The following is a 10273-nucleotide window of genomic DNA, read 5'->3' on the forward strand; positions in this document are numbered from 1 at the left end:
TAAAATTTATTCAACATTTTAAGACTGAATGGAGGTATCAGAAAGGAAGGAACCTGAATATGAATATAATCTACTTTGCAAATCAGGGAGAAAGGGAATTTTGGTTAGGCTATTGTAATGACTAGATTTTATGATGCTACATAGTCATGAAAGGTTGACATAGAAATAGTTTCATAAGAGCTTATGACTGATCACTAGTTTATAGACCAGCACCGTCCAATAGAAATATAATGTGAACCATGCATGTATTTAAAATTATCTGGTAGGCACATTGAATAAGGTTAAAAGAAACAGGTGAAAGTAGTTTTAATAATATATCTTATTTAACCTAATATATTAAAATTTTTATCTCAATACCAATTAATATAAAAATATCAATGAAATATTTTACATTCTTCCTACAAAGTATGAAATCAGTGTGTATTTTATACTTACAGAGTTTCTCAATTCAAATTAGCCATATTTCACATGCTGAATGGCCACATCTGGCTACCGACTACCTTACTTGACAGTGCATTTTTGTACCATTAAAAGATAAAAGATTGATTTTTCTTGTTATGTTCATAAACATTTCTGATTGAATTATAGATAGATGGTTTATTCTCCCTCTGTATATAGCACACAAAGAGTGGAGGTTGACCTGGGGCCAAAAAGGCATCACTCACTATTCAGTTGTGTCTAGAGAATCTGCTCAGGAGGGGAATATATTTTTAATATTTAGTAAGAAGGGTTGGGGAAAGATTTACCAAATGTTTAGGCTTCCTGCTGTTTGAGGTTTTGTAGGTGCTATATAGAGGGACTTCCAGGGGACTCCAGAGAACTTCTGGAGCTCTGGTTTTATATAAAGACTGCAGTGCTTTTTCTGTAGACAGAGCTGTGGAGGAGAAGTACACAGTTCTTACTCTTAAAATATGGTGTTTGTTAGTTAGGGCTTTGTGCCTCTGCCTGGAACCCATTAATTTGATTTTTGTGGAATTTAATGTTTAAGGTATATTCCTCAGGCAGGAATTTCTAAATCTGTCTTTTCCTCAAAAAAAAAAAAAAAAGAAGGATATACCTTATTAAACTTACCACTTAAAAATGACAATAAATCTTTCATAATTGGGGAGCCTGGGTGGCTCAGTCTGTTAAGTGTCTACCTTCTGCTCGGGTCATGATCCCAGAGTTCTGGAATCGAGCCCCACATTATAGGGGCTCGCTTCTCCCTCTCCTCCCCGCTTGTGCTTTCTTTCACTATCTGTGCTCTCTCTCAAATAAATACATAAAATCTTTAAAAAAAATAAATCTTTCATAATTGTAAAAGTGTAATATGCATTCTTTGTAAAAATTTAGATAGTAGAGATACCTATTTTTATGTGTGTTAATCAGCAGATCTCCAGGAGTTCCTGCGTTATCACTTTGGCTTCTTCCTGTAGTACTGGGGTTCCTTGAGCTCTGTAGCATTCCAGTGAATCAGAACCTTTTTGGTTTGTATGGGAGAGGTATTCTCTCCTTAAAGGAGAGGGTGAGCAAATGGGAGATATGTGTTCTCCCTGGCTGAGTTAATTTTTTATATTGTACTGTATTATGTATCATATTTTATATTTAGCTAAGAGCTTAATTTTAATGCATTTAATTAAAAATCTTTCTAGAGAGTTATCTACAAATTGTAAGGTTTATAAAACTAAATAAAAGCCATAAGATTTATACTAACTTGTTGAGAGTTATCAGGTTAAAATATAAGTTCTGCTCTGTGCAATTTAAACAGAATAGAATGTGCTTTTATCATTAGTAATTTCTTTTTTATAATTTGTGTTTTGGTGGCATGCGGATGTTATCAGTGTATACATATCTTTTTGCATGACTAATTGTGTTTTCTTGGTTATGAATGTAGTTTAAGTGGGGGAGGTTTGTGGAAATAAGTGCTTACCGTTTTAGAGGTAGTTGTTTGGAACAGGCAAGCTAGAAATGGGAGAAAGAAAATGATGGCCATTTGGGAGGCACTGAGAGGAGTGGAAAACAGATGCTTTGAGAAGAGGTCCAGAATGTTTTAAAAAATAAATGATTCATACAAAAAACTTAATCATTAGGAACATAAGCAGATTTTACAAAGTTTGAGTAGAAAGCATCATGAAGGAGAACTTTGAATTGCATATTTATTATGTTCATGTTTTGTGTGGATGAGATATAGAAGTCTCCTGGTTGCTTTGAATTCATCACCTTGTAGCTTCTTATACTCTTAACTAAGGATTACAGCCCTTAGTTGTGGGAAGTCATGAGACAGTTTGTAATCTTTTTGAGTTAAACAGCTTAATGACTTAGACTGGATTTCATTTACCTGTCTATTCATATTGTCTGCTGGAATGTTAGCAGTCATACCCTCATCGTGGAGTTACTGCTAATTTGTAAAGTGCTGTGAAAACATTAAATACTCTTTAAATATCAAGTATTAAATTTATCAGAACATTCCTTAATATAAAGTAGTTCACTCATTAATCCATACTTAATTTTGGTTATCATAATGAATAAAGCTGCTGTAAACATCCATATGCAGAGTTTTGTGTGAATATTAGTTTCAGCTAGCAGCTAGTTTAATGAGCATTTATTTATCTTAGCCAGAAACTGTTAGTAGACTACATGCAATATATCATTTAATTCTTGTATCTGTAATATTATATAAAGTTCATGCCATAATAATATATGTCCAACAACTGGTTGCTATTATTTTTTTCTCTGTGTTAGTTCCAAGGATGTAGTTTAATCAGAAGTCAAAGCTCTTAAGATGAGGGATAGGAGTGGGTAGTCTGATCAGACCTAAAGGACTTGTAGGGAAGTTGAGAGTGGTTTGAAGGTGAAGCGTAATTCAAGGATAATCTGCATCATAATTACTTAGGAAGCTTGTTAAAATGTATAGTTTTGGGTTCATTTTAGAAAGTCAGACTTTATGATTCAGAATCTCTGGTCATGGGCCCACCCTACAATTTTATGAGCTTAATATGTAATACTAATTCACAATGAAGTTGAGAATCATCTTTTTAAGTTTATTCTTCCTGATGAAAAAATGATTCAAGTGATTTTTAAATAGTTATTTTTCTTTGATACAATAAGTTTTCTTTTTTATTGGTGATGGAGGTAGTAATTTTTTTTTCATTTAAATTTTACTCATGATGTATAATAAATATGATTTTTCTGTGTTATGAGGGTAGAAGGAGTAGTGATTAGTCATTCGACTCATATTTAGTAAATATAACTTATTTGAGGTATATTTTATTTTGTTGTAAATAGATCATATTTTACTTTATTATTCAAATAATGTAGTCTTTTGGAATAGGGTAGCAAAGGAAGGTAGACTGAGAACACATGCTATTACGAAGATAGGTGGACCTATGAAGAGAGTGATTTCCTGGTTTTAACTAGAAGGAAAAAATAACTACAAATAATTTACATAAGTAATATGGATTATTAAAGCCTGATGGAAATTTTCAAGGAGTTTTGGTATGGGTAATTTTGTTAGTCATATTAGTTAATGAAAAGAGTCATATCAGGAATACTCCGCTTCTGTGTTTTTTGACAGTTGCTTTGCCTCTTAAAAACATGCTTCTTTTGGGTTTTGTCAGCGTTGGCTTCCTGAGACTCTGACTCCATTCTTTGGGAAATCAGGTTGCATCCCTACTGTGGACATGAACATTAGCTTTCTTTTTTTCTTTCTTTCTTTTTTTTTTTTTTTCCTTGAGAGAAAGAGAGAGGGGAGGGGAGGGGAGGGTGGTGAGGGAGAGGGAGAGAATCTTAAGCAGACTCCATGCATCGAGTACAGTACTCTATCTCATGACTCCAAGATCATGACATGAGCTGAAATCAAGAGTTGGACCCTTAACTGACTGAGCCGCCAGGCTCCCTGGACCTCAGTTTTCTTAGATTCTTCAGGTAAAACCTCACCCAAAGGAACCAATGACTTGCTTCAAGTCATAGTTTTATACTTAGGTGTTTAGAGGAGTGTATTTCAGTGAGTCTTTGCTTTGGTATTTTTAGTCTTCAAATCTTTCTGGTTCTAGCATCCACTTTAATAGCTCTTATGGGTTAAGCAACTCTATTTTTAATATATATAGTTTTGTTCATTCTCAGCAACTGGGTCACCAGAGCTTTGTCATTGTTAATGAAAAAGGTACTGCATACTTTTTTATTTTTTTAGGACTGAATGAAGTTGCTTGGTCTGAATGAAGTTAAGTCATCTTAGAAATTGTTGCTTTGCTTTAAATACTCATAGGATATAATTTTACATATTTTAAATTCAATCTATTTGCTGGTAAATTACATTATTTACCTTTGAGAACTTTGGCTATTCTATCATGCTATTTAGAATTCTCATGAATTATTACAACTTACTAGTAGACCTTAAACTGATAGCCTCTGACTTCTTTAAAAGTTGTCTTCAATATTTTCAAAAGTAACATTTGGGTCTTACTGGGACTGAAATTTTTACTTCTGTTATGACAGAAGCAGAGAGTGGACCTTTTGAGAAGTTAGGAGCAGTGTAGTACAGAAGAGAAAAATCAGTGAATTTATGTCATATCTGTTTCATTGTGAAAAATAATCATAGCCTTTTATAATTTACTTTTCTGAGGGTGGTGGTAATAGTGGTGGTAGGAGCAGTTATAGGGGTGAATTAAGGAGGCACTGAGGAGAATATATCTCCTAATATGGGCTTTCAGTTGTTTCCCAAATGTAGATAGCAAAGTGATTATTACCAAAATTTTTTCCATGGGATAGTCTCACATGCAATATTTTATCCTAAAATATTGACGGTGTTGGCATTATAAGCAACCTCCTGAGTTACTGTCCTCTCTGTCATGTTCCTCTCTGTTTTAAGTGCAGGCCACAGACTCATAACAGTGTTGATGTAACTATAGCACTATTATAACTCTGTTGATCCTTTTTTTTTTTAAACCAGAGAAAAGCACACTGATTTTTTTCCTTTACTCTTATAGTGTTATTACCTATAATTATACTTTTCTCCTGAATGTTTCGGGATGGTATTGGTAAGCAAAGTGTTATTTTATGGTTAAGTTTAAGCTAAGGCTATCTGAGTTCAATTCTCAGCTTTGCCACTTACTAATTGTATGACCTGAGGCGAGCTATTTATTTTATATAACTTTGCCTGAGTTTTCTTATCTGTACAACAGGGATTGTAAAATTATCTACTTTATAGCCATATGTTGAGGATTAAATCATTTTGTAAAGAACAATGCCTACAAATTGTATAGGCTGAATAAATATTAGTTATTATTAAATATTATTAAAAGTTATTAACTTACTAAAATTGTATTCTTAGTAAACTCTAGTAGACTTTAAAAGTAAAAACATTTAGGGGTGCCTGACTGGCTAAGTTGGGGGAGCATGCGTGAGTTCAAGCCCCAGGTTTGGTGTAGAGGTTACTTAAAAAAAAAAAAAAAGTAAAACTGTTTAAAACTTAAAAAAAATTCAACTTAGTTATTTTTAGGTTGGAGTTTGGACATACAGACTCTCAAACCCTTTTCATACTGTTACAGAATGATGTTTTTTTTCAAACTTTAATGTGCATACAGATTATTCAGGGATCTTGTTAGATCTTAGTAAGACAGGAGAAGCTCCCTGTTTAATAAGCTCCACTGGTAATCTGGATGTAGCTAAGTCCTTGACCATACCTTGAGTATTAAAGTTATGGAATGTTCCAATAAGCGGTTCTCAGTCCCTCTGTGAGTACTTTATAAACACTTGAGTGTTTGTTTTTTTTTAAGATTTTATTTTTAAGTTATCTCTATACCCAATGAAGGATTCAACTCACAACTGCGAGAGCAAGAGTCACACACTCTACTGACTGAGCCAGCCAGGTGCCCCTGGTTTTTTTTTTGTTTCGTTTTGTTTTTGTTTTTAATATGCCTAGGCTCCATCTCAGACCAGTTAAATCAGATCTCTGGCATTGTGTTCTGAGCATCGTCATCATTACTACTATTTTATTATTTTTGTAAAAAATATTACAATTCATTCTCATGTGTAAACAGCATTAAGAGCTACTATATTAGTGATTCAAAGGAGAGTCAGTAAGCTAAGAAGCTCCATTTCATGTCTTCCTTTATCTCCTATCATTTGAAGCATCTGTAGGGAGGATGAAGCACAGCTGGTTAGAGCTCTTTAACTGGAAGGCAGCTAACATCCTGAAGTTTTCTTTTACTGGCCTGGACTAAGAAGTGTGACTCCTTGAATGTCTCCTCATGCATCCTATTGCTTGTTGCTTTCATCATTTTTTTGGTAATTTCTTTGACCTCTCCCTAATTTGTCAATGGCCTCCTGAAAGTATGATAAGTCAAACTCAGTATAAAACTACTTTAATAAAACAACAATGCCAGAGGCAAAAGAATGAATTCCTTCCACTTCTTAAATTTTGTGATTTTTATTATGGAAAGTGGAAAACTATATTTGTTTTAGACTTTTTATTGGCCTTTTCTTTATATTTCTGGGGACTAAAATGTGTTTTCTTTCTGTCATGATATTTTTTCAATATATTACTTTCTTTTTTTTTTAAAAGATTTTATTTATTTATTTGACACAGAGAGAGAGTGTGTGTGTGCACACACAAGGGGCGGGGGAGGTGCCAGGCAGAGGGAGAGGGAGAAGCAGGCTCCTGGCTGAGCAGGGAGCCCGATGTGGGGCTTTGTCCCAGGAGGATGGGATCATGACCTGAGCTGAAGGCAGACATGTAACCAACTGAACCGCCCAGGCGCCCCCAGTATATTACTTTCTTAAGTTGTGTTTCCTCATCTTTTTCAACCATACTTCTTGCATCCATTTCCCATCTTGCACCAATTTTGGGGGTGAGGCAGTAAATATTAGACTATCACGTTTTCAGAAAATAGTTTTCCAAAGTCATTGTGATCATGCTGGATTTTATTCTATGTAGCCATGATGTAACAGTTAAAATCTGGACAGGAAAACAATGTACACTAGATCTTTCTGCCAAGAAAATTTAATATAGTGAATGGATTATACAGGTGTGGGAGGGTTAAAAAAGCAAAAGGGGAACACTGGAGTAATACAGAGACAATAATTGCAGAAAGCCACAACTATCAATACTAGGAGAACAAAAAAGGGCTTAGGAGTAGAGTTGGGGCTCAAAACCTCTGGAGGAAGTACTGCCTGGCTGCTGCTGCTGCTGCTGCTATTTCTGAGAGTGCTGGAAAAATTGGTGGCTGTCACCAACTGCTCCTGCTGGAGTAGAGGGCCTATCCTGGGGCAGTGCTGACTGGAAAAAGCAAGTTTCTCCTTCTAGTGCCCTTTCGGCAGCGTGAGGAAGCTGGCTGGCGAAAGAGAAAAGTAGTTTCCAGAGTTCTATTTTCAGCATCACTATGCTGAGTATTAAAGGGTGGATTTGGAGCTAAAAGACAATAGCTGAATAATGAGCACATGCAGCTTTCTTCCCTTCTGGTTACATGACGGCATGGGCTTTTGGTCTCTTGGTCTCTTTCATAGCTACTGGGACTCCTGCATGCTCTTAGAGTCTAGGATTTAGAATGAAAGTTGTTATTAAATTAACTTGTCTAGTTAATGTGATTCAGGGGCATGAGGTGGGACCACCTGCTCTAAGATAACTCTGTCACAGCCTTTCTTGGGCTCTGAGATTTAATTATTAGATAGTAATTCCTTTGGCTCTCAAGAGGTTTCTGTTTTTTAAGATCCCTTATTTAAAATACAAAACTTGGGAAGTCTTGTGGCTCAGTAGGTTAAGCATCTGACTTTAAAAAGTAAAAATATTTAGGGGTGCCTGACTGGCTCAGTTGGGATCAAGCCCTGTGTTAGGCTCCCTGCTCAACGGGGAGTCTGTTTGTCTCTCTGCCCCTTCTCCTGTTCATACTCTCTCTCTCTCAAATAAATAAATAAAATATTAAATAAAATACAAAGATTTGGAAGGAATAATGATGCTTTAAACCAGAGGTTAAAAATTGATTGCTTATTGGCCAAACAATGGCCTGCAGTAAGAACCAGTCTTTGAACAGATTATACCTTCTTTCTCATTCTAATATTCTTCTTCCTGCAGAGATTCTCAAATATTAATATGTATGTGAATTATTTGGGGATTGTTCAAATGCAGATTCTGATTCAGTCTGTCCCTGGATAGGGCCTGAGTTTCCGCATTTCTAACAAGCTCCAGTGGGAGGCTAAAGCTACTGGTCCCTACATTAGACTTTTCTTCTCCCTTTGCTGCTTTGAAAACCACTGGTCTGGCTTGTATCTGCTGTTGGACCTGGGTTTGAGTGGTTGATTGGTGAGTGATCACAAAGGAAAAGTTTCTTGCAAGCTTAACTTTGTAGAAATATTTTAAGCAATCTTAATAGATTTATAGCTGTTTCTTTCCAGGTAGAACCAGAAGGGCGTATGCCTCTGAATAGGTTGAATTTTTGTCCATAATTTTGTTTGACTGCATTGTCTGCTCTGGATGCAGAGGCATGTCTATCACTTGTAGTTTTCCTAGGTTCTTTGCATAATTGCATACATGTTTAAGAGGAACTGACTAATGGGAGATAGGAAGGAGGACAATTAATAAATTCATGCATGAGATATTGTGCCTTCATTAGAGCCATTATTCTTGATTAAATAGAGCTATCTATGGATTTCAAAAATTGAATTTGGTTTGAATTTCATACTAATTGCATTTCCCCACTTTTGACACTTTCATATACTTAAACTTGTCATCAAAGTGTAGGGTCTTGCCTTGAGCCAAGTAAATGATATCCTTTATTTTTATTTTTTTGAAGATTTTATTTATTTATTTGAGAGAGAGTGCAGAGGGGCAGGGCAGAGGGAGAGGAAGGAGAAACTCAAGCAGACTCCGTGTTAAGTGTGGAGCCAGATCCCACACACCTGAGATTAGGACCTGAGCTGAAATCAAGAGTCAGACACTCAGCAGACAGTGCCACCCAGGTGCCCCAAATAAATGGTAGTTTATCTTAATGGACCTTTGAAGCCAGCCCAAATTTATGAAGTTGTTAATTGTTCTTTACATTTGGATTTTACTTTACCAAGCCATACCTGGTTACATGTGTAAAACATTAATCTTTTATTCAGTTGCCATTCTTCAAGATTCTTTCTCTGAAGGCTCCTCATCCCCATTCCTGGATCTTTCCTTTTTTTCTTTACAGACTTTGATTTTCAAAGATACTATGTACTTTGTTTTTGTCTGATATGAATATTATCCTTAAAGTTTTAATTCAGGCTATGGATGATAATTCAGACTATGAATAGAGAAATAATTGGCCCCTTTATCAGCTGAGGTGAAAGAGTTAAAATGAAAGTTAAGGATTTAGGGGATTCCTACAAAAAAGAAGGGTGATAAAGCTCAGTTTTAGGATCCTAAACAAAGCATTTTGATTGGCATATAGAGACCCTTGCATGTACATAAACGCCCATATTTGAATATTTATAGAAGATAATCTGTCAAAATTACTGTTATTTTAATTTGCCAAGCTTGGCTGATTGCTGCAGTTGGATGTTAGTTGAATTCTAGATGAGGAACTGTAAATATGATCTAGCGTGAAACATGTTTTTTGTCCTTGAAGCTGTTTGAATATCCCCCCTCCCCTGTTTTTGTGGGTTTTTTGTTGTTGTTGTTTTTTAGTGAGCCTTTTTGTATAGTTGAACTTCCATGTTCTTTGTTAGGGGGAAAAAAATTAAAGTAGTGTGAGAACAGTAAATATTTAAAAAAAAATTTTAGTTGGAAAAAAATTTATTCACATTTAGTGATCAGGAATGTTTAAATAGTTTTAACTGTTTGTTCAGTCTTCAAAGGAGCTGTCTGTAGAGATTTCAAACCTAGGGACGTGTATCTCATCTGAATGGCCTGTGAGGTTTTATGTGAGATATGTTTCATGTTAACAACAAAGAAAATGTATAATTGTAGATAATTAATGTTACCCCCTTCTTTTCTCATTTTGAACAGTGATAATTTTAGTGACCCAGATTCAAGCAATAATATCTTCCTTTGGAAATACCATGTGGTTTTGTCAGCTTATGTTCTAGTGGAAGGAAGGTAAGCCATTTTTCACAGTTAATATTAAAATAACTTTATTAATAAATCAAATTTTTCTCTTTAAAAGTTAGGAAATCCTTTTCTCTTTAGGTAGGTAGTGTTCCTTCACCCAGAAAACACTATATTATTTATTGATGCTCTATCACTTTTCCTCAAAAGATTCTACTAATACTACATTATTTCAGCTCTGGAGATAATCAGTGACTTTCTAAAAATCATGTGACTTTTTTTGGAGCA

The 10273-nt window shown here is 35.1% G+C and overlaps 1 pseudogene across 1 annotated transcript in view; it reads left to right on the forward strand.

Moving 5' to 3' along the window:
* The window catches only part of LOC148107687 (small ubiquitin-related modifier 1 pseudogene), a 31160-nt pseudogene extending 21124 nt beyond the window's left edge, over positions 1-10036 (forward strand). Inside the window, exon 2 of the transcript XR_015721790.1 lies at positions 9947-10036. The product of XR_015721790.1 is annotated as a small ubiquitin-related modifier 1 pseudogene (transcript). The remainder of the gene's footprint in view (positions 1-9946) is intronic.
* The last annotated feature ends 237 nt before the right edge of the window (positions 10037-10273 follow it).

Source organism: Ursus americanus, chromosome 26, assembly GCF_024610735.1.
Source record: "Ursus americanus isolate L20-20 chromosome 26, mUrsAme1.1.p, whole genome shotgun sequence".
NCBI classification, from domain to species: Eukaryota; Metazoa; Chordata; class Mammalia; order Carnivora; family Ursidae; genus Ursus; species Ursus americanus.